Consider the following 26,388-nt stretch of genomic DNA (forward strand, 5'->3'; position numbering starts at 1 on the left):
TGGCATGTCTATGACAGCATCTCCCGTTGAAATAGCCTGTACCACAATTTTGGTTGTTAGCCGACACACACACCCCTACACTACAACACAACTTCACATGTAGATACACTATTTTTGTCTTCTAAAGACATTTTTAACCTCTATATATACTCATAGAATCATTTTCCACTATGTCATAAAGGTGCCACTACAAACAATATCTCTTTCTAAAGTGACACAAAAAGTGTCTTTATAATATATTATGACATATTTATAAGTACAAAAGTGTCTCTACATGAGATTTTTATTGTAGTGGACATGACTTGGTTGGCGACTTGTTTGTTATTGCATTTTTATTGTACTCCTTCTCTATTAATATATATAGGCTGGCAGTTAATATGCCAGCTTGCATTAAAAAAAATGAAAAAATGGAAGTGCGTACACAAGGTGCCATTAATTCGGAATACGTGTGGCCATATATGAACCGCTCATCGGTCATAAGAACCCATTCCCCTCTCGTGCTCCACGTCTCCACAACAGAGCGAGGCTACCTAAGCCCATAGCTAATAGATGCTCAACACAAGTTATCGTCCAGCGCTATAAAAGTCCTCGCTGGGCACCCAAAACATTCTAAGTAGCACATAAAAACACATCAAGGTATTGTTAATTAGGCATAGAGATGGCGTCCCAGGCTCACCCAGAGATAGCTCCCACGGACACCGAGCTGCTGCAGGCGCAGGCCGACCTATGGCGCCACAGCCTCTGCTACCTCACGTCCATGGCACTCAAGTGCGCAGTCGAGCTCGGCATCCCAACAGCCATCTACCGCCTCGGCGGCACCACCTCGCTGCCCAGCCTGACGACCGAGCTATCCATCCCGCAATCTAAGTTGCCATACCTTGGCCGCCTCATGCGGTTTCTTGCCTCATCTTGGGTCTTCACCGCCAACACTTCCACCGGGCAAGCCACCTACGGCCTCAACCTGCAGTCTAAACTCCTTGTGGACGGCATAGCCCTTGACGGAGATGCACACCAAAAGGCCATTGTGCTCACCACGACCTCAAGGTACTACATAGATGCAGTGCTGGGATTGGCAAGTCGGTTCAAGGACACGCCGCCGCCTCTCAAGTCGTCGTTTGAGGATCTCCATGGCGCAACACTCTTTGAAGATAGCGTGCCTGGATCCGGAATCTCACAAGCTATTAAGTGATGGATTTGTAGGGGCGCCCTATTTTTTACAGGGGCTGGCGAAATTGCCACCCGCACCTATAAAACAAGGTCGTTACAGTAGCATACGGCCCGTCCCTAGAGAACCATTTGTAGGGATGGGCCACAGGACGACCCGCCCCTATAAATGGGGGTGATTTCTAGGGACGAGCGATGGGTGACCCGCCCTTGGAAATCACAATTTGCAGGGGCGGGTAACCCCATCACCCGCCCTGGAAATAGCCCCCATTTCCAAGGGCGGGTGACGGCATCACCTGCTCCCAAAAATTATTTCTAGGGACGAGTGATGACATGGTCCGCCCCTAGAAATGGGTACAATGCTTGATGCAAGGCACCATATCCTCAGCAGAACACTTGGCATAGTGCCTCATACCTTCCTGAATGTGACTATGGTAGGAAACTAAGCTCACAAAAATATAAACCGTAGCTCACAAAAATAAGTTTCCTATATAAACCAATGGATAAGTCATGTCACAACTCAGCATAACGACAACAAAATGATAGATCCCACACAACAGATAAGACATGTCACATTACATATGAAGTTCATAGATCACAATTGAACATAACCAAATGACAAATTCTACACAACAGAAACAGAACCAAGATTCATTACACTACTATTTCTTCACTTAGCATTAGCTACTCCTCAAGCAAAGATCCCAAGCATGACACCTACAATCAAGATCACAACAGTAGCAATGGCAGCCATGTTGCATCGACCCCTAACAGCCTTGTTTTTCTTGGTCACAACAACCTTGTTTTTCTACCCCAGAAGATGCTTCAATTCTCCCACTTCCAACTTCAGTTCATTAACATGCCCTTTCATTTCTCCACACTGGTTCTTCAATTCATACATCTCCATCTTCAGATCATAATTTGCCAGCTTTATCTGACTTATCTCATTAAACAAACCAATGCTTGCTGACAGTTGAGGCTGAAATCCAACACTTGACTGAGCTACTGCTATTCCTGGAGCAGTACCTGCCAATTAATAGTTTGGAGGCACCAACTGGGGAAATTTTTCCTTCAAATGGTTCAAGTACTAAGGCTTAAACCCGTATTGGTCCATATATAGGGTGGCATTAGCAGGGATAGGTGACGCCATTACCTGCCCATGGAAATTCTTTCTCCATTTTTGTTTTTCTTTTAAAATGTATTTTGGAGCTATGATCTCAAATGATATGAACCCACTAGGGTTGATTCCCGATCTTTCGATGAGAGGCGTGGGATAACTCGATTGGTCGATGGAGACGACATTCATGGCCTGACTACAACCTTCCAAGCTGCGCCTTAGCAATTGATACACTACCTCCAATGGCTGCCGTGATCTTGTGGAGCGCGTCACCCGGCCACTAGGGCACTCGTCCTACAAGCAATCGAAGAACAAGCAAGAACAAGTAGAACAAGCAACTCAATTGCAAATATGGAGAAGAAAACTAATCTGAACTCATAAAGTTGGGGTTCTGAATCAAGTAGAATGGATGGTCTAGTCGACACACGCGTCTACAAGGAAGTAGCAATGGCTAAACTTTCAACAAAACAAAACCCAATTTGTTTGTGATAGCTCTAATCCTTATTAATACCTAGGAGGACGACCAGAGGGGTGTTGGGGTCATGCTCCAACCCTAGGACATGTTCCTAATGGACCCAACTTGATACACGGCCCATTGGGCCAAAATAAGGTGACGTAGCACCAGAAAACCTCTCAGTAGTAAATTGGTCATTTCGACCGCCTCAGATAAGATATGGACTTAAGTCTAGATCCATATTAAAATAGGCTTCATAAGGATTCCAAACAGTACTTGAACGCCCAAAACGGAGTCTGGATGAGGTCGTGGCGGCCGTTGCAAGTTGGGGTAGAGCTGCAGTCCGAATCCAGTGCCAAAATGTGTTGGATTGGATCTCTTTCTTTCCTTGGGCTAAAAGTGACGTTGTGGCCTGGTGGAGGATGTTGGGAATACTTAGACTTGGCCCCCAATCTATTTCTCTAGTCCTTCATACCTTCCATGTGTGTTTAACACTATTTTTGATCCATGTATGTATTTCTGAAATTGACAACGAACACACATCATGGTGCAACATCAATTCATCAAATGTATCAAATACAATCATGGTAAAGAACTGTTTCACCTGCGAATCAAAAGTTACTAATGTGGTTGTATCCGAGCAGGTGACGTCCTCATCATCAAATGCAAAAGTTGTCAACTGCAAAGTTTAATGTCTCATTGAGCTCTACAATTTTGATATAAAGTTTGTATTCATCCGAGATGAAATGAAAAAATTTGTATTCAAAAAATGCATCCACTAAACACATTCACATGTACTCACACATATGCTCATACATTCACATATACTTATACATTAACATTTAGTCATGCATATGCTCATTTATTTATATGTAATTATATACATTTAAACCTCGTAAAGTGTTACAACATTCCTATCGTGATTCTATATAACCAAAGTCCTTCGAAAAATTTAAAAATTGTACATTTCGAAACTATAGAATTTATAATAACATTTTCGAGTATTAAACGATCTCAAATGAAATACATGCCGTCTCTAAGAGGGTTGGGGGTCATCGGGCTCTACAATTATAAGTTCTCTAGTTTTGAAGACCTAACACTTTTGAATTTGGCATGTTTTTCATTTGAGATTGTTTAATACTCGAAAATGTTATTATAAGTTCTCTAGTTTTGAAATGTACAATTTTTAATTTTTTCAAAGGACATCGGTTATAGAGAATCACTATAGGAATGTTGTAGCACTCAACAGGGTTTAAATGTATATAATTACATATAAATTAATGAGCATATGGGTGACTAAATAATATTGTTAAGTATATGCGAATGTATGAGTATATGTGTGACTACATGTGAATGTGTTTAGTGGATGCAGTTTTTGAATACAATTTTTTTCATTTCATCTCGGATGAATACAAACTTTATATCAAAATTGTAGAGCTTAACGAGATATTAAACTTTGCAGTTGACAACTTTTGCATTTGAGGTCATTTAATAGCTCCAAAATATATTTTAGAAGAAAAATAAAAATAGAAAAAGGATTTCTATGTGCAGGCGATGGTGTCACCCACCGCTGGAAACATTTTCCAGGGTAGGTGACGCCATCACCTACACCTGGAAATCATTTCCAGGGGTGGGTGATGGCATCACTCGCCCCTACTAAATGGCAGCCTATATATGGTGGCGCCTGCGGGGACGCCGTTAGGCTTCAAAAATTTCCCCGGCCATTCCTCACCCGCTCTGGCGCCACTCCCCTCACCCACCAGCTCCGCCGCCACAGCGCCTCCACTGCCAGGCTGCTGTGCCGCGCCTCCTCCCATCCTCCCTCGGTGCCTTCTTTCGCGGGCCGCCGCCGCGGCGCCCTCTCCCCGCGTTGGCCGCCTCCTGTAGCAGCGTGTTCCCTTCCGCCGACTGCTGCCACAGCACCTTCCCTCCCCGTGCCGCGCGCTCCCGTCCCCTTCCGTGGGCCGCCGCCGTGGCGCCTCCCATCCCCTTCCGTAGGCTGCCGCTGTGGAGCCTCCCCTCCCCACGCGGCGCCTCCTGTCGCGGAGCCACCACCGCTTGGGCCAGGCCCTCCTCTCTGCGTGCGCCGCCTCCATCTAGTACACCATCACTTTTCTTTAATTTTCTTTTCTTTCCATTTTTTCATTCTGTACTTAGTGGACCTGTGAATTGTGAAATTGGTAAATTTTGAAATTGCAATTATTGAATTTTTAAATTGTGAAATTGTACTTAGTGAATTGTGAAAATGTACTTAGTGCATTGTGAAATTGATAAATTGTTAAATAGTGAAATTTTCCTTTGAATTTAATTTTTCCATTTTGAATTGTGAAATTGTGAATGTCAATTCAATTTCATATTGGGAAATGTAAATTCTCAATAGGGATGCATGCATGTGAATTGTGTGGAAAATTGTGAAATGGTAAATTGTATATTGCATGAGAAATAGTAGATACAAACTCTATATTGAATTCTTTATATATTTATCACCTTTTAATTTATACACAAAAGGAATGCATCAAACGAGGTGATGTGTCCCAAAATGAAATGGACCAAATTGCATCCCAGATGCCGCCATGGGAGGACAAAGCAAATATTGGTGTAGAATCTGGGGACGAAGATAATGACGGACCGAAGATAGGAGCAGGGGCATGAGTAGAAGTTGTGTGGTAAGATCCTCTAGATCCACACCCTTTGCCTTCGAGAAAAGGCTGTTCAATGGTGGATTTTGATCCGGATTACAATCCGAATCCAAGTGAGGTAATGCCGAATATAATTGCCGCGCAATATTTAGTGCAGATTTTCATGTACTTAGTGCAACGACTTTGATTTCCTTAACCTTATGATTCATGTAGATGGCTCCCACCAGAAGGAGTAAACACCGCCGCCGCCCCCCTAGCCCCCAAAAGAACTTGGAGATAGTGGCAGCTCAGCTCCCGAAGTTGAAACTACAACCTCTGGGACTCAAAGTAAAAAAAGACAAGATGAGCAAGGAAGAAACCAATACACTGAAGGCAAATGGAGAGTCAATGTTGTCAGCCCAGTAGGAGAGCCTATAGAGCCTCTGATGGTGCATTCAAAGTTTCATAACGCAATAGGAGCAATAAATTAGAACAAAGGAGGTTTTGGATCCCTCGATCTCTAATTGGCTATTGGTTCCTGAGGAGAGGAAAGAAGCAATGTGGAAGCCTTTGAAACAAACATTTATTTTGCCTAGATCTGAAGAACTCAGGAAGCAGGTAAAGCATTATGCCAGGAAGCAGCTTGGTGAAGTTTTTCGCTGGTGGAGGGGTGAGCTGAATGACAAGTATGTCAGAAAGGGCCTACCCCCTTTAATGAATACGGGAGCATCACACCAGCCCAATGGGATGAGTTCATAAGGCAAAAGATCTCTCCATAATCTTTAGCCCTAAGCTAAAGGAATAGAGAACTTGCGCTGAGCAACATACATAAAGTTCACCTTGGGCTGGGTGGGTACTGAGGGAAGATTGACAAGTGGCGGCAGGATAGGGAGGCAGCAATAGCCGAATGGCAACCTGACCCTTTTGAAGGCTTCGATGAGCGTGGCTAGTAGTGGCTTGCAGCAAGGAAGACTACAATAGTAGATGGTAAATCTACGTTTTCAACACCCAAAACCAATCAGGTGGCAGAAAAGATATACGATCTTTCCCAGAGTTAGAGGAAAGGAGAGTTCGTACCAAATAGGGATAAAGATGTGCTCAGTTCGGCCCTTGGGACGAAAGAGCATGGAGGCCGCATTGGAGGGGTTTCCTCAAAGTTGAGCATTAAGGATGGGTTTGAGAGGGATAGGGCTAGCTACAAGAGCCACTCTCGTTATAAGAGGATCTAAGAGAGCCGGCAGAGAAAGCACTAGAAACTAGGCTTAAGAACTTTTTGCTGGCAACACTTGCGGAGTAGCAACAAAGCAGTGAGGCCAATATACAGATGTCGATGGTCATGATGTCACATCTGCTATTGGGCCAAGAAAATACACCAGTGTATGCTCCGAGCAGCATTGGCTCTACGATAGCACAACCATATCCAATAGATTCTATATGCATTAGTACTCCTTGCTCATTGCACGTTCCAGTTGGTAGAGCTGGCAAGACAAATAAGGTTGCCAAGGGCCTTGCGATTCCAGTTGGCAGTTGTTTGAGGGAAAACCTACCCCCCGCTATTATGAATGTGTAACAGTACTTGAAATTAATTCAAACTATGATGATCACGAGATAGACATTCCCACTGCGGAAGGTATCCATTACCTTGGACAATGCGTCGATAATACCATACTGTGGCATAAATGAGATATCATATTATCTTTAGTTCCTTCTGAGCATGCACTAGTGGAGTCGACACTGCTGGGTCCAGCATCACTGGTTGCAGCATCAGAAGAAATATGGGTGGCCACACCAACAGCTATAGCATCAGAAGAACAACGGGTGGCCGCACCAACGGCTGCAGCATCAGAAGAAGAATGGGTGGCCACACCATCAGTTGTAGCATCAAAGCCACTGGACTGGTCGGAAGACCATCCACCACCTCCTCAAGCATCACCACAACAACAACAATAGGTGGACCTGCCAAAGGAGCCACAACGACAACAATTGGACCTACTAGAGGAGCCACAACAAAAACTGGTGGACCTTCTAGAGGAGCCACAACAACAACAGGTGGACCCGCAATTAGTGCCTCGAGATATATGGTCTTATGAGAAGGAAGGATCAGACATTGCAGCAAGATGGCATGCGAGCAACTAAGTAGCCAAGATGGCAGACAAGACAACAACCAAGATGGCATATAAGACGCAAGACATCCAACGACCGGGATATTCGAAGGCCCGCATTGACACAGAGTACAATTTGGTCATTGGAGTCAATGACATACCAGATTTACCGAATTGTCCTAAAAATTTTGAGTATGGAAAACCGTTACTACCCGACTGGATAATCGCCAGGATTCCAGGTGAAATGCAAAGGATGCACAGTTGGTACACGAGGGCATGTAGACTTGGGCTCAGAACCATATGGGCACGGTACTCGCCGGATGTGTTCAGATATCCATTCAATGAGGATTCCAGCAAAATCTTCTTCGATTTTCAAGACATCCATGATGTGTTCCACCTCCCAGAGCTAGAGTTACAGCTCGTCAGATTGTGGTGCATGTAAGTGCTTCATCGATGCTAATATCTTGTATATATGCTATGGTCTACACATGTACTATGCATAACTAATTAATTGCGATACACTGTATAGGATGCAAGAAAATGACGTGCATGTTGTAAAGGAGAAGGCCGGATATCTTGATCCTTATGCTATTTGTGAAGTTAGGTACAACTTCCCGAGCTAGTGGGGAGACAACTATGACAAGCTAGCTAAGTACAAGACAAAGAAGGACAAAAGGGCGAAACAAGTACGACAACATAAAAAAGCTACGAGGAGGGTTTCAGCCTACATAGCGTATATGATGCTTAAGTGGCAAGATAGGCATTACATATGGGTGTCCTACAACTTCTAGTGAGTCTAAATTTCTACCATTAGTTATAATATATACACTTGCTCCTTCATGCTTGAAAAACCTTATATAATATTTTTGATATTTTTGCAAGGGTCACTAGATTGCTTTTATGATACAGCCAAAGAACGAAGTTGTGACCGTATTTGACTCATTAGATTATGACCTGAGCACCTACAAAGAATTCATATTCATCCTACAAACGTTAGTGAATTTCTTATTGTGTATACTTACATTATGCAAATTGTCCCCCTCAAAGATTACATGTAAACTAACTTCTTATTTTTTCCAAAATAGGGCTTACTAGCACTACGTTACCAATGTAGAGATTCATAACCCCAAGGGACCGAAGGAAATGGTTGTACGCACAAACTTTCCATGCCACGAGCAATTACATGTAAACTAACTTCTTATTTTTTCCAAAATAGGGCTTACCAGCACTACATTACCAATGGAGAGATTCATAACCCCGAGGGACCGAAGGAAATGGTTGTACGCACAAACTTTCCATGCCATGAGCAACCATCTGGGTCTGTATACTGTGGGTATTACGTATGCGAGCACATCAAGATACTCGGGAGATACACAACTGATCCCAAATGTGTAAGGTGCTACCTTTCATATATAGGGATGTATATATATGTACATTGTATTTTTTTCGCCTATCTAATACTTGCTTAATTTTTTCGTGGATTTTAACTACAGATTAGGCCTCGACTATACAATTTGCGTGTCCATGGTCAACAACTTCTAAATATAGGCGTTGATTTATATCGTTTCATTTTGCGTGAAGTGGTAAACCTGATGGGTCCTTATTATCACCCAGAACACGAATTAGCACAAGAAGATAGATACGTTAACAGTGGGAGAATCAAGAGTACTGCCAAGGCTAGCCTTCATGAGTGGCAGAAAAACATGTTCTCAATGTGCACTCTAATGATGTATATATATGGTTCTATTTTCTTATTATTATTTCGTATGCTTAAATTGAATTTATGTAACATATATTCTATGTTGATCACTATAGCTTATTTGATTTGGTCACACACTAGATTGTTAGAGTGAAATTAGTGGGAACAAAAAGTTTTAAAAACTAGGGGAAACACTTTTGGCAAATTCAAATTTCAATCGCTGAATTTTTTGGCGGGAAAGACGTCACCCGCCCCTGCCAAACAGTTTGCATGGGTAGGTGATGGCATCATCCACCCCTGAAGACACCATTACCAGGGGCGGGTGATAGCGTCACCCGCCCTTGGAAATACACTCGTCACCCCTGGAAATGGCTTCACAGGGGTGGGTCTTTTACCCGCTCCTACAAACAGCTATTTGTAGCTGCAAAAGTTAGCAGCGGGTGGCGCGTCCACCCCTGCAAATGCCATTTCAACCACCCCTAGAAACCGTTTTTTATAGTGTGAGGCTCTAGCTGCCCACGACATTTTGGCACTAGTAAAAAACTGAGTATTAGTCCCGGTTGGAAGGGTGCAAATCTCTCGAAAAACTATCCGGGATAAAGCAATCGGGACAAAAGCGGGGTGTCTTTTATCCTGGGTCCCTCAACCGGGACTAAAGACACCCTTTAGTCCCGGTGGGTATTACCAACCGGGACTAAATGGGCTGCCACGTTACCAACCGGGATAAATGGTTTTGCAAAAAAATTTAAAAAATAAAAAAATTCCCGGGGGGTCCCAGGGAGGCCGCAAGTCACAAGTCATGCGATTTTCACGCGAAATATGCGTGTGAGTGGTTCGTGGGATTCGAACCCACGACCTCAAGCCTCGCGCGTACCTTCCTTGCCATCCCACCTACACACCATATCTGACTATATAGGGGATCTATACCTTTTATACTAACTCGTGGGGGACCCTTTTATCCCGATTGGAAACACCAACCGGGATAAAAGACCCCCTTTCACCCCGGTTGGTATTACAAATCGGGATAAAAGGGTCTGAAGGATTTAGTTTTATCCCAGCCACACGTGGGGGACCCTTTTATCCCAGTTGGAAACACCAACCGGGATAAAAGACCCCCTTTTATCCTGGTTGGTACTACAAACCGGGATAAAAGGGTCCGAGGGCTATAGTTCTTTTCCAGCCACTCGTGAGGGACCCTTTTATCCCGGTTGGAGTTTCCAACCGGGATAAAAGGCTCCATTTTATCCCGGTTGGTGTCGTGAGTTTTAGTCCCGAGTGGTAACACCAACCAGGATTAAAAGGGTGACCTTTAGTCCTGGTTATTCTTACCACCCGAGACAAAAGGGTCTCCCACGGGTAGATGATTTTTTTCACCCGGGACTAAAGGGTCCCCCATAGATGGCTGATTTTTGAACCGGGAAAAAAGGTGATTTTTAGTTCCGGTTGCAAATACCAACTGGGAGTAATGCTCCGTGCACCCCCTTTATACCGGGCCTACTTTAAACCGGGATTAAAAGGGGGCGCATCGAAAATCAGTTCTCTACTAGTGTGGGGATCAGCGCGGTACTGCAGCATTGCCTTGACCTGTTCAAGGGGATCAAGTCGCTGACAGACTGCTGCGGTGGCGATCGCACCACGGCGAAGGCCATTGTCAAGGCCGTCCCACATATCAAGTGTACGGTGCTGGACCTTCCGCCCGTGATCAGCAGAGTCTCAGCTGATGCTACCAGTACCATTGATTATGTTGCAGGTGACATGTTTAAGTCTATCCCGCCGGCACAGGCTGTGCTGCTCAAGGTATGATGTAGGATGTTTCTGCCATAATTTGTTTTTGTGTAATCCGCAACTGTAAATCATGATACATTACTGTTCTTTTTTCTGTGGTAGCTTGTTCTGCACTTCTGGAATAATGAGGATTGCGTGAAGATCCTGACCCTATGCAAGAAGGCTATTCCTCCGCGGGAGGAAGGAGGTAAGGTGATTATCATAGATATATTGGTTGGATCATCCTCCAAGGAAATGTTGGAAACTGAGCTCCTGATGGACACATATGGTTATGTTGGCGGTGACTAACGGTCAACAACGGGATGAAAATGAATGGCGCGAGATCTTTACGAAAGCAGGATTCAGTGACTACAAGATTGTGAAGAAACTGGGACCTCGAGGTATATCCGTAGGGGCTACTTCCGTGCACTCCAAGAAATGCATGCCATGGTTTATGAATAGCAGTGTTCTGCTATCACTAGTAGAGAATTGGCTTTCGATGCACCCCATTTTATCCCGGTTTAAAGTTGGCCCGGGACAAAAGGTTCACCAACCGGGACTAAAGCTCGGTCACTGGTGGGGGGCTCACCAACCGGGACCTTTTATCCCAGTTGCAAAGGCTAGTGTGAAAAAAGATCCTGAGAGGCATTTTATCCCGGTTTGAAACACCAACCGGGATAAAAGACCCCGGGTAATACCAACCGGGATAAAAGGGGGTCATTTATCCCGGTTGGTATTTCAAACCGGGATAAAAGGGTCCCCAACAAGGTCACTGGAATAGGACTAAATCCCTCGAACCCTTTTATCCCGGTTTGTAATACCAACCGGGATAAAAGGGGGTCTTTTATCCCGGTTGGTGTTTCCAACCGGGATAAAAGGGTCCCCCACGAGTTAATACAAAAGGATAGCATCCCCTCCATAGTTAGATGTGGTGTGTAGGTGGGATGGCAAGGAAGCTATGCGCGAGGCTGGAGGTTGTGGGTTCGAATCCCACGCAGCGCCGCACGCGCATATTTCGTGTGAAAAATCGCGTGACTTGTGACTTGTGACTTGCACGTGTGGGGGGCCTCCTGGGAGCTCGGGATTTTTTTTTTCCGCGCCGACCGTGGTGTCTCGTTTTATCCCGGTTGGTATTACCAACCGGGATAAAAGACCCCCCTTTTGTCCCGGTTGGTTTATCCCGGATGCATTTTCGGGAGATTTGCACCCTACCAACCGAGACTAAAGGTCAATTCTCTACTAGTGTATATATGATGAGTATAAATAACAAATGTGCACCCATAGGGGCTTCTTCCATATATATGGTTTGTGAATTACTATTTATTTTATCTTTTCTAGGTACATAACATTTGCTACGGATCTAGACATACCGGCATACCGGTATATCTAGGTGCATTGTAAAAGCTATGTACTAAAAAAGCCAAAACAAATAGTAATTTAGGACGGAAGGAGTATATATGATATAAAAATGATAAATAAAACGCATGTGCCATATTCTCTATTAATGCATCACACATTGTAAGCTGCTAAGGATCTATGTTCCATTACGAGATGTTAGGTTTGTAAAACTTTACTTGTGGACTGATGATGAAGTACTCATCAGTGACCTTTTAAGATGCTTGTTGTGGATTCTATTGAGTGTGTTGGAATTATATATGGCTTGGCCCAAGTAATAATTATATAAATTCCAAATAAATCTCGAAGGATCATGTATGTCATCAGGATGGAGCTATGGAACCTTTAGACCCACCATACTAAGTAGAAGTTGTAACATCCCACATTTTCGCGTCATGTAATTGTAATGAAAAAATTGGGATTGCAAAATTGTTTGCATGAATTGTTGTGGTCTTGTGGAGCATGATTAAGTTGGATTTGTTCAGATTTATTCAGGATTCTTTGAGTGAGGTTTGCAACTAATTAGAAACCTAAATCTTTGTCTATTGGGGGCTCCTATGTACCCTTCTGCTAGATATTTAGCATCTTCATCTTTAAAATCCAATAACACCCCATCGAATAGGCCCACGGTCCATGATTACTTTAGGGGGTGTTTGGATACGAGTTGCTAAAATTCAACAGTGTCACATCGGATGTTCGGATGCTAATTAGGAGAACTAAACATGAGCTAATTATAAAACTAATTGCAGAACCCTGTGCTAATTCATGAGACGAATCTGCTAAGCCTAATTAATCCATCATTAGCAAATGGTTACTGTAGCACCACATTGTCAAATCATGGACTAATTAGACTTAATAGATTCATCTCGCGAATTACACTCCATCTGTGCAATTAGTTTTATAATTAATCTAGATTTAATACTTCTAATTAGAATCCAAATATCCGATGTGACAGGTGTTAAACTTTAACACCATGTAGCCAAACAGGCACTTAGTGTAAACAAAAGGCAGTGCAAGGCATGGTTGGCCCGTGCAAGTAGCTTGTCTCACACGCGTTTCAGCTTTTGAGCAAAACAAATGTTTGAAGAAAAGAAATCTGTAGTTTTCAAACTAATTGTCAAAATCAAATTTCAATTGAACTGTGATGTTTCTTACCACGATATCAAAAAAACAAGACCACACTCGGCTATATTTTGAATCAAATTATTTTTGAACATTTTTGGAATACACCAACATTTTATTGATGTTGACCAAAATTTTTCCTTTTGAGCATTTTTTCTTTAATTTTTTTACAGGTGGCAACATTTTTCTAACATCTTATTTTGACACCCACCAACATTTCTTGACATTCATCACCATTTTTTTTAAAAGCGAGCTTAATTGTCGCCAATATTTCTTGACGTTGGTCAATGTTTTTTATATGCACCAATATTTTTCAACTTTTTTACATTCACCAACATTATGGCTCAATATTTTTTTACTCACACCAGCATTTTTTTAAAAACTAGTTCAATATTTTTTAAAAATGTTGAAATAGTGTAATACAAATATTGAAACGGTTTATCAAAAATGTTGAAGTAGCATAATAAAATGTTAAAAAAAAGTAAAAATTAAAACATAGCATATTGGATCTCAAGTTCTAGCATTAATTTCAGCAAATAGTATGATTTAAACAGTTTTTAAATTGGATGTATGTTTTAACAGAATGTCATTTGAAATTCGAAATATGTTTACTCTGCTACAGATGCCCTGGGGAAAAGATTCCACTCGATGTCATGCGCAAAACCGCGTGAACATGTCGCTTTCATATTGGTGGCCTCTCACCTGAGTGAAAAATTGGACAGTGTAGGAATCCTACACGAACCGTAGACATCGGAAGATATATAGAGTTTTCTTCTGGAAGGTGGATAGGATTAGCGAAATCGTATTCTGGACCTAAACCCTTCGGCTAACCCAGCCCACCTAAATCCTCGTCCTGCCCCCCTGCACTAATCGGCCTACTGTAGCCAACCGGTCCAAACTAACTAACCCCAGCCTGCCAAAACCTGAGCTATACACTACCGGAAACAGTAAATTCGCCGAGTGCAAAAAGTGTGCCGAGTGCATTTTCTCGGGCACTCGGCAAACACCGTCTTTGCCGAGTGTACACAATGAGACACTCGGCGAACATAAAACACTCGGCAAAAAGGAGGTTTGCCGAGTGCCAAAATTCAGGCACTCGGCAAACAACTCCTCGACACTCGGCAAAGAAGACACACTCGGCAAATCAGTATCGCGTGCGGCGCACGTGCGTCGCGGACTAACAGCGTGGGACGGCCGTTACACCTTTGCCGAGTGTTAGACGTGTGACACTCGGCAAAGTCCGCTTCGCCGAGTGCCAGACGCATACACTCGGCACACGCAAAAGTTTGCCGAGTGTCTCAGCCCGGACACTCGGCCAACGCAACACTTTGCCGAGTGCCATCCTTGAGGCACTCGGCAAACAAAAAAAAATTTCTTCCAACACCTTCCACACTTTTTCTACTCCCCACGTAGGACATTTGGTTATACATATTAAAATTTGGTATATTTTCGGGTCTGTTTGGGATTTTTAATGCTTTGTTTGCATTAATAGGAATTTTTTGATTTAAGTCAAATTTTAACTACACATACTTGAAATAATGGATTGAAATCAGTGAAAAAATCATATTCATATTATGGAGACCAAATTGAGGTCTCAACCAGAAAATGAAAAGAAATTTTGAACATTGTTTTTAAAAAACACGACCACGAACCTTTGGTTCAATGGTTGTTAAATTGTAAAAAAACCAAACGAAATCTGAAAATCACAAGATTTGTCAAGATGTCATTATATTATGTGTGTAGGCTGTGGTAAAAAATTGAGAACGTTTCGCCCAATTTCTGACCTATCATGCTTAGAAACCGACTAATCTCCTGGAGGGATTCATAGAAGTTAGAAAGGAGCCAATAAGATTTGGTGTTCAAGTGACACATGAATTAAGGAGTGCCTTCAAATCTTTTTGTACAGGCAACATACAACACATGTTGGTTCATGTCAAATTTTGGAAATTTTTCGGATGCATTTGATATTTTTTATTGATTAAATGCAATTATAGATTTTTATTAGATATAAATGGAATTTGACCTATAACTGCATGAAATAATGGAATATTTTCGGAAGAAAACTAATTTAATAATTTTTTAGTGATTTTGACACGATTTTGAACAAGTATATTTGAAAAAGGCCACTAAAATACGTTATTTCATGTAACGTTTGCCGAGTGTACCCATAAAACACTCGGCAAACATTGTATTTTGCCGAGTGTTTTCTATGTGCACTCGGCAAACAAGTTGTACGGGCCCACTTTCTTCGGCCTCGGTTGCAAAAAAAACCCGAATTAACTTTGCCGAGTGCCCTGGATCTAGGCACTCGGCAAACACTAGTGCTTTGCCGAGTGCCCGCGATCCAGGGCACTCGGCAAAGTTAATTCGGGTTTTTTTTGCAACCGAGGCCGAAGAAAGTGGGCCCGTACAACTTGTTTGCCGAGTGCACATAGAAAACACTCGGCAAAATACAATGTTTGCCGAGTGTTTTATGGGTACACTCGGCAAACGTTACATGAAATAACGTATTTTAGTGGCCTTTTTCAAATATACTTGTTCAAAATCGTGTCAAAATCACTAAAAAATTATTAAATTAGTTTTCTTCCGAAAATATTCCATTATTTCATGCAGTTATAGGTCAAATTCCGGCTCCCGCCACCGGCGCGCCTGGCGCCGGCTCCCCGCCATATTGCCCCGCCGGCCGCCACGCCGGGCCCCCGGCTCCCCGTGCCTGGCGGCCGCCCCCCGCGCCCATTGCCCGGGCCCGGCGCCCCTTGGCCGGCGGCCCCAGCCCACCGGCCGCCCCAGCCGCCCCCTGCCCGCCGGCCCCGGCCCACCGGCCGCCCCCGGCGCCCCCGGCTCCCTGCGTCACGGCGTCCCCGGTAGGTAATTTTTTTTTGAATTTAGAAAATCTGACTTAGATAGTAGGTTAAAATGAGAAATAAGATATTAGAAATTAGAAATTGTAGGGCTTTAGTTGTTGAAATTAGGAAATTGTAGAGAGCTCTAGTTGTTGAAATTAGGGAATTGTAGGGCTTTCGTTGTTGAAATTAGGGAATTGTAGGGCTTTAGTTGTTGAAATTAGAAAATGATGGTTGGCTTTGGAATTTAAGCTATAAGAATGTTTGTGGAAGTGAGCCATCGTGCCATTCCTTGCTCCGTACATGTGGACGTGTGGTTGCAGCCTGGGTGGTTGGAGAACCACAATGCCTGCCGGGAGCGGCGTCTGCAGATGCCATATGCATCACACCATCAAGGCAGTCTGAGCCTTGATGAGTACAAGGAAAAATGGGTACGTGAATTCATTTCTGTTTTCTCAGACATAATACTGCATATTTTGTAATCATTTTACATTTTTTCCGCAGACTTCATCACATGATGGTCAGGAGTGCTCCCGGTTCAAGGCATGGGTTATGTCCAAAAAGGGCAAGGCCACGGCAGACATCGACTTCAACCCGGAGGACCCGCCCGAGGCGTACAGCCATCCCAGCATCCACAGCCGCGTCACCGAGTACACAGCCATGGCGAGGGAGGTTCACGGGCCAGAGTTCGATCCGAGCTCTCAGGATATCGATCCTGAAATAGTGATGAGGGTAGGAGGAGGGAAGAAGCATGGCAGGTATTGGATTGGAGATAGCGTGATCGACACTGCCAGTACTCCCACTCTCTCCCAGATCCGAGCAAGGAGCACGGACTCGAGCCCCGCGATACGGCCACGGCCTACCGCTGCACAGCTACAGATGCAGGCTCTGCAGGTTAGTTGTGTTTGTTTAATTTTTCATTCATTTTGTACTTACCTTTTGCTTGACAATAAGTGGTTGGGATGAAATATTGTAGGCCCAGGTGGAGGTAGAACGGAAGCGCCGAGAGGAACTAGAGGCGAGGATCGAGGCGGATCGGCAGCTTGAAAGGCAGAGGACGGAGCAGATGTTCCAATACATGCAGAGTGTGTTCCACAGTTTAGGTCAAACTCCACCACCTATGCCACCGAACCTCTTCCCGCCACCTCCACCACCTCCTGCAGCTACTCCTGTGAGTCAATCTCAACCTTACAATCAATCTAGACTTACTTCCACTAGAATTACTTGTTTAGACTATGAAATCTCTTTACCTACATTTGTGCAGAATCAATCGGCGGCGTCCAATGCAGAATCTTCCTGGGGGCACTGGACACCTGCACGTCCTCCTCATCCTCCTCAGTGACTTGTCATTTCCGTGTTTGTGATGCAAAACTTGTGAATTACTTATTTAGACGAGAACTTATGAATGCTATTTGTGTGCTTGTGAATCCTGTGGTGCAATTTATATGCTTGTGCTGCCATTAATATGCCTGTGTATCTGTGGTTGTTTTTTGAGAGGGGTCCTTTATACGTAACATTTCTATTTTGTAGCAGGAATTAGGACACTTTGCCGAGTGTTAGCACTCGGCAAAGAGGCCATTCTTCGAACACTCGGCAAAGGGGTCAAAAAATTTGGCGAAATTGCTTGTTTGCCGAGTGCCATTGGGTAGGCACTCGGCAAACACAGGCCATTTGCCGAGTGTTTTCAAAAAAACACTCGGCAAAGGGGGCGTAAAAAAATGGCGGGCCGGGCATCTTTGCCGAGTGTTTTCTTAAATACACTCGGCAAAGATGGAAACTTCGCCGAGTGTATTTAGGGAAACACACGGCAAAGGGGGCGTAAAAAAATGGCGGGCCGGGCATCTTTGCCGAGTGTTTTCCTAAATACACTCGGCAAAGATGGAAACTTCGCCGAGTGTAATTAAGAAAACACTCGGCAAAGATGGAAACTTCGCCGAGTGTAATTAAGAAAACACTCGGCAAAGATGACAACTTCGCCGAGTGTAATTAAGGAAACACTCGGCAAAGATTTCGACTTCGCCGAGTGTCGGACGTCAGGCACTCGGCAAAGCTTCCGTCGCCGTGACAGCCCGTCAACGTCTTTGTACCGAGTGTCATATTTTGCCGAGTGTATTGCGGCACTCGGCAAAGGCTTTGCCGAGTGCCCGATGGTTGACACTCGGCAAACACACTGTTTGCCGAGAAAAACTTTGCCGAGTAAGGTTCGCCGAGTGTTACACTCGGCAAACCCTTTGCCGAGTGTATTTGGCCCTTCGCCGAGTGCCTGGGGCACTCGGCAAAGTTACTGTATCCGGTAGCCCAACCAACCCAACCACTCGTCGGTTATATGTTGCAGACAGTTTGATTTTGATTAACATTCGTTCTTTTGTATTCCTCTCACAAACGCACAAGCACGTTTTTTTTGAAAGCATAGCTACACGACTGGAAGCAAAATCAAATGGTACGATCGAGCACATCATGCTAGAAATAAATTAGAACGTGAACCTTGGAGACAATAAAGTTAAATCATATGCTGTTTCGATGTTTTTCTAAAAGGACGTGACCCTATCATAGTTGATTGAAAAAGAGTTAAACATGATATTTGTATTGAAGCTTGTGTATACATGGAATTTGAGACTGTTCAAGCATAAAAACGAAAATGTATTAAAAATGAAATGATTTGAGGAAATAGAGAGCGATAAAACATGATATATCAGGAACGACAGTAAATAAAAACCCCGTCGGTTTCTATATTAGCAAGGTTTCATACTTTAACCGTGATGCATTACTAAAATAAAGTTTATTTTGACCGGTTGAAAACACATTTGCACGAGTAGACTCGAAGCATGTTCCTTTTCGCACCTAGAAGTAGTGTGTTTGTACGAGAAAGTCTCGAGCCATCACAGCAAATGCCTTTTCAGGGGCGAACGAGGCCATGACCCACCCAGCCTCATACTGACCGCAATGGGGCCTCCCTTGTTGGGGGTCGCCACCTGTGCTGGGGCTAGGGTCACCGACGCACGCCATCGTCGACCCTCCGTGTTGCCCTACGCCGAGCTGCCTCCTCATGTCGGTCTTCTGCCCGAGCCTCTCCTACCTCATGCTTGTCATGTCGGGGCCACATGCTGCCTAGCTCGGGGCTACCCACACCTTCATCAACCGCTCGTGCAGCCACCCCTAGTTTCGAGGATGGGGCCGCCGCCATATGGCTCTAGCACGCCTACATGAAGGCCTCACACCGCCAGAGGCATACAGTGGCGCTGGTGAGAGAGAGAGAGGGGGAGGGAAGGAGATGAGAGGATAAGGGGGAGAGCGAAAAGAGAAATGATAGGATAATGGAGAAAGAGATGAGATAAGAAAGGAAGGGGGAAAGACCAGGAGAGAAGAGAGATAGACTCCATCAGCATGCTGTTTGTTTTATACTACACGCTTCCCGATCCAAAATTTTTACGACAATTTGTAGGGGTAGATGACCCTAGGGTCCACCCTAGAAATGAATTTCTACGGTCGGATCCTGGGGCTAGTCGCCACTAGAATATATTTTCACAATGATTTGTAGGGGCCAACTCCATGATCCAACTCTAGAAATTCATCAGTACAAGAAATCTTCCAACCTATGACGAACTAAAAAGTATCATAAATGCGTTTTTTGCATCATAAACCGTGATTTATGATGCGGGAGTGACGAAAACCCTTCGTCACTAGTCGAGAGTCACTAAGATAATGACGAATGAAAATTATTTCAGTGTGTCACTAAGATAATGACGAATGAAAATTCGTCCCACATGTCGTCATAAAATTGTTTCGAAGGTTGCGTCACGTTGGACATGAATCCAATATAGCTTTGATGTGGCAGGGGTGTTATGACGATTTCGGTTCGTCACAAATTGAAGCCCGGTCCATGTAAGAGCCTTTATGAGCCCAACTTTGTTGGGCTATTTTTAGCCCATTTTAGGTTTCCACGCTATTTGTTGGGTCGAAAAATGTTTGTTGCACGTCATATTGGGCCTTTTTTTAGGCCTTAGCCCATTATTGCATTTCACAATAATATATTCAATTTTGGCTGCTGATCACCATCACAATCACAAATATAAAAACAACTCATTTCCAACTGCCATATTGTTCACATCACAATTAATGAATAGTTCACTAACAACAACAATGCAACATACAACAAGTTAAGCATCAACAATGCAACATGCAATAAAAGTTCATCAGCAACAAACAACAACTTCACCAGCAACACACTTCACTTGAGGGGAGGATTCACCTGGCTCTAACTGGTACTGAAGTTTATCAGGCTAGAAATCAGAGAGTACAACTGCTTTGTGGTGTTCTTCAAAGCTTCGAGCTCTTCTGTCTAAGACTTCATGTTGTTTCTTGTGTTTCAGCCCTCAATCTCAGTGCACCCATCTTAGACTCCTATTTAGCAATCTTTTGCTAAAGTTGTGCCCCCCCTTGTTTCTCACTCTCAAGATTAGCTTGTATTTCTTCTACCTGCAGTGTAGTACCAACCCTAGTCCTTTTCTTCAAGGGTGGGTGAATGCCAGCAACCTCCCGAAATGTCTTAGATTGGACAACTTCAGCCACTGCTTTAGTAGCAGTCTTTGGTTGGTCATCTCTAGGTTGGGTGACAATTTGTTCCATCCGAGCCTAATAAAAGATAGAAAATGAAAGGTCTCACAAAAGTACTCACAAATGTTTCTAGTGTTGTTGTTGCAAAGAAAAATGCAAAGTAAACAAGTACTTACAATGGTTGCCTGCCTGTACTGGAGCAGTGTAGCCATTTTTGCTACAATGGAAGTTCTTGAAAAGATCTATTGGAGTTGGGTCTTTTTTAGCATGCCTCTCCCTCTAATATGGTGTGAAAACAGGCACAAACTGTTAGCTTGTAATGAGGAGCATGAGCAGTTTCATCAAATAAAGTACACATCAAAAACATGTGCCTGTGCAACATAGCTTCTAGATCCTATGCGCTGGGGATACCTGACCGCTCCATGATTATCGATGTTTGTAGTACACCTCTCCTTTACAGTAAAGAACACTCGTGTAAAATACATAAATAAGAGGAATAGATATACATGCAAATGTGTTAGTGGCAAGTTGAAGTTCTATCATACCCTGTGAGGTGGGCTAGACCACATTGTAACTAGAGCTCTCCACTAGTCGCCACACAGATTGGTCACAGGAGCTTTGGTTGGGACTTCATTTGCTGGAACAACATTGAAGAACTTTTCCTTGAGCCGGTAATTCCCTTGTTTCTATTGCGACTTGAGCATGCAGTGCATGCCTCTATGACAGGTTGACTAGTGGTGTCAATGTCAAATTGTCCCTATATTAAGCACAACACAAGAGTAGTTAGAAAAAGGATGAAAAGAAAGGATGCAAAGAACTATGGTAGTAGATGATCCGCGATATACACATAGCCAGATTGCCAATGTAGTTGTTGAGATGTTTTTCATTATCAGTCTTGTAGTCCTTCCAGCGAGTAAGGATCGATATATGCCCACGTAGCATGATCCCACCGTCTGACGCAAGCTTTGAAGCTTGCATTGGTACCTCTGGCCGTTTGATCCCTTCTCAAACATGGATCGGAAGTTTGGTGTGTAACCCTCTGCTTATCCTGTCCAGATCTCTGCCCAACCTTCTTAAATCCTATGGCACTTGTGCTCTTCTAGAAGGGCGTCCATCACCTAACAATTTTGTTACGGTCATACAGGTGGTGTGTGTTAATAATGATTTGGTTATTAATGAAGATGTTCCATATTTTTAGCTTTGGGAAAAAGAGATAAAATAACTTGCCTTCTCCGGTCATCATGTTGACGATGTCCTCAGTGTGGGTGGCTGTTGCTTGGCCTTCGGTTGGCAATTCTTGTGCATTAGGAGTCATCCCATCCAAAATTCCTATCTGAGCTAAAGCTAATGCCTTTGCCTTGGTCCTAGTCACTCTCGGAGGCATAATGTCAGCGGCATTAGGTGCCCAAATGATGAGGACATCCCAGCCATACGTAACCCAGATGCCTTGGTTACACCGGATGCATCATTGGTTACGCCAAGTCAATCAAGTGCAAGACTGGTTACGTGAGAATAAGCGTCGAATACACAAGCTCATGTGTATAAAGGACCAGTTACGTGCAACCGGGCTAAGAAACTCCAACAAGAGGTGCATGCTTTCCTCTCCGAGTTACATTGCAATATTCATGAGAATCATATAATACCTAAGTCTTGTACTCTACTCCTACCCAGGTTTACACAAGAGGCTTCGCCACTGGGTTACATGGAGGATGCAGAAGGTTACATGGAGGACACCGAGACTGTTGTCCAAACTGAGACGGCTTATGCACACAAGACTGAAGGTTGTGGAATACGAAGAGCCCGACCATGCCCACATGGTGTAGCGATCGGTGTACTATGTTAGCAAGGTCCTCTATGACTCCAAGATCCGCCACACTCAAGTTCAGAAATTGCTCTATGCAGTTCTGATCTCGTCAAGAAAGCTACACCATTACTTCCAAGTGCACAAGATCCGAGTGGTATCCTCTTCCCCCATCAGCGAAATCCTCCACAATAGGGATGTCAACGGCCAAGTTGTCAAGTGGTCCGTGGAGATCAGCGAGTTTGACCTTGATTTCATCCCATGTCATGCGATCAAGTCACAAATCCTGGCTGACTTAATGGCCAAGTGGACAGAGATACAAAAGCCTCCCTCCCTAGAGAGGCCAAAACACTGGACTATGTACTTTGATGGCACCTTCAACCTCAAAGGTTGAGCAAGTCAATAAGAACTGGGACTGCACCAAGGAGTCCATGAATGCTTACTGCGAGGAAATCCACAAACTTGAGGCCTACTTTGTCCAAAGGTGCAAAGGGTGTCAATTCTTCTCCAAGCAGTAGTATTTACTGGCCCAAGCCCTACGCACCATCCCACCATCCTGGCCCTTCGCATGCTGGGAGCTGGACATGGTCGGACCTTTCAAGACCACTTCGTGGCGGTTGACAAAGTCACCAAGTGGATTGAGGTCAAGGCCGTCACCAGCATCGAGTTGGCTAAAGCCGCTCAGTTCATGGAGGAAATCACACATTGCTTTAGAAAGCCAAACAGGATCATCACCGACCTTGGCAAGCAGTTCATAGGCTCCGAGTTCTGGGACTTCTGCCAGGACAACATCATCGTTGTGTACTACTCCTCAGTAGCGCACCCACGTTGCAACGGTCAGGTCAAACGTGCGAATGGGATGGTCCTCCAGTCCCTTAAGTCTTGCATCTTCCACGACGCGTCCAAGTACGCCACCAAGTGGCTACATGAGCTACCCCATATCATCTGGGGCCTACAAGCCTAGAAGAGCCGGGCTATCGGCTACACCCCTTTCTTCATGGTGTACGGCTTAGATGCCATCCTACCATCTGACGTGGCTTTTGGCACCCCACGCATCTAGTACTATGAGGAAGGCGAGGCAGAAACAAGTCGGCTCAAGGAGCACTGAGTGGCGGCTCTCATCCAACATGCATGCCACAAGCAGCTCCTTCAACGTTAGTGATTTGGTGCTTCACCGGATCTAGTCTACCAACTACTAGCACAAGCTGGCCACCCCTGGGAGGGCCCCTTCATCATCAAAGAAGTCATCCAGCCAGGCACCTATTGACTCCAATTGGCGGATGGCTCAGGCGTCCCCAATCCATGGAACATCGAGCATCTACGGTGCTTCTACCCTTAGATCTAAAAGCTATGTACTCTATTTTCCCCTTATATTGAATAAATAAAACCTCTTTGGTTCTTGGCGTACCTACTGCCATACTATTCCTTTGTCTGAGTTGTTCCTGACACTCGAGGGGCTATCCGACCTATTCAGCAGACCACTCGCTCTCAAGCTCGGGGGTTTCCCACAGGCGCTGACCTCTGGGTCTCGCATTCTTCTCCTCGCCCTCTCAAGGCAATATGACTTACTCGTGTGGTCGGCGTTCTAGCTCGTGAAACCTAGACAACCTTGCGTTCACCTCTCCTACAAGCTTGAGATCCGCTCTCAGCAGGATGCTGGTCTGGCAAGGCTAGGCGCTTAGCAGCTACGGGCCTCTGCTACACGTTGTCCTATCGTACACACCAAGGGAGGGAGGGAGCCTCTTTTTCTCTCCGCATACGATTAAGTCCATTACATCACTTGCCCTTATAGTTTAATACACCACAAAGGTTTTATCTTACACGTCCAAGTCATTGATAATGTTCTCCGCTACATCGTGATACTGGTCGGCCAGCTCTGGAAGCAAATCAGCATTGAAGTCAAGTTGCAGCACGCTGCAAGGAAAGTCACAGGAAGGGTGTCGCCAATAGTGCAAAGACATTCTTGATGCTCTCCACCACAGTGTCCTTCAGTAGCACCTTCAGCCAACAAGGTGCGGCCTTGAGGTGATCGAGCAACGGTGTTGGCGTGGTTGGGTCAGCCTCTGGTTGGACCATATCCATCACATAGCCGGCTGCCTTGTGAAGATCCTCCAGCTCCACTTCCAGCCCTGCAATCACATGTTGGTCATGTTGAAGAATACGTACAACAGCCTCTAAGCAGCGCTCAATTTCCATGCGCGCATTGGCTTCATAAGTCAGCTTCTACGATACGGCATACTCACGATGAATTGCCAAATCATGCTCATGCTGAAGGCGCCCATTGGAATGCTTGCACTCCTTGAGGTGCTGCTTGAGCCTTTGCTCATTCAAACAAGTATATGTCCGCACCAAGACTTCAAGGACAAAATTGATTCTATAGGTTAGTACAACGTACCGTTCAAGTGCACAGTAAGAACATCTTTTTTCAAGGCGTGGTCTAGGTCTTTCTTTAGGAGTTGGTCAGCGTGCTTTGTGGCATCCTCTCTAGCCTTCTTGAGGTCCGCCTCGAGCTGCCCCGCCTTCAGGTGATAGTGCTCGGCTTGGTGGATCGCATCCGCCCTCCTCTGTGCATGCTCGGCCAGACCCTGCATACATTTTAACAGTCAAAGCTCAGCAAAGAAACTGGATTTCAGATACAAGACCTTTGGGTTGGTCGGTACACTTACAATTAACAGCTTCGAAATTTCTAACGATGACTACCTAAGCTTTGCTAGATCTTTCTTGTCCTGCGCTGCGTCCTTAGCTAGGTCAGACCCGGGGAGGTTTAAGGTGTCGAGATCTTCTCCACCTTGCACGCTGACATCACCGACCTTGGTGGACCTCTCTGGTGGTAGTTCATCATTGGGAGACTCCTCCTAGTGAGGCTCAGCTCTGGCCCCCTCATCAACCACCTCCTTGATCCTGGAGTCCACCATAGTAGCATCCGCAGCCCCGAAGATGACTTCACCTCGTTGCGGCGCTGGAGTTGGCATAGCTTCTTCGGCATGACCTTCTTTATCAACTCCGGTCTTCGGAGGCGGCAGCTAGTCCATGGTGCAGCCGCCCGTCCCCTCGGTTTGGGTTGAGTATCCAGTCAGCTGCGCACCAGATTGGTCATCCAGTACGACAGTCCAACATTGTCGATGCAAGTTATCATTCAAGCAAGACAGGCGGCAATAATAACCACAAGTCAAACAGTATAAGCAGACCACACTTACATGGTGCTCTTCTTCTTCACCCGAAACTTTGGGCGTAAGGGCGCTGGCAGTGCTGACGTATCTCCGTGGTCATCTCAAGGAGCTCGGACTTGCTCTTCTTCGTGGGAGGGCTAAGTGTGTCGGACTCCTCGTCTGTCCTGCTGACCGACCTAGTAGTGGAGGTTGCGCTCGGAGCAGCCTTCTCCTTCTCCTTCCCCTTCTTGCCGGCCATCTTCTTTCTCTTACCGCTCGGCTATTGAGTATGGGAGGCTGGCAGCTTCTTCACAACTTGTCATCTCTGGCGTCCCACTGGCTCGGACCCCTGGGCCTGGCCAACATCTTCCGGCATGCTCTCGTCCGACCCGATGGAGGAGTTAGACTCCCACACAAGGACGGCTGGTGACTCGTTGGCCTCATCAGTCGGGAGGACCTTGGGCCGCTACTACTCGGCCCCTCCAGGAAGGGACGCTGGGCAAAAGAATGCAAATTCCTCATCCTGGTCAATCCACAAGCACATTCAGAAACAACTCACAAGCACATACAGTACACCAAATCAGTGTCGTTAAAAATCATACTGGG

At 44.8% G+C, this 26,388-nt stretch overlaps 1 pseudogene; it reads left to right on the plus strand.

The window, feature by feature from the left end:
• Positions 1-630: 630 nt before the first annotated feature.
• On the plus strand, positions 631-23,597 carry LOC101766465 (annotated as a pseudogene).
• The last annotated feature ends 2,791 nt before the right edge of the window (positions 23,598-26,388 follow it).

The sequence above is a fragment of the Setaria italica genome, chromosome VIII, assembly GCF_000263155.2.
Source record: "Setaria italica strain Yugu1 chromosome VIII, Setaria_italica_v2.0, whole genome shotgun sequence".
Taxonomy (NCBI): Eukaryota; Viridiplantae; Streptophyta; class Magnoliopsida; order Poales; family Poaceae; genus Setaria; species Setaria italica.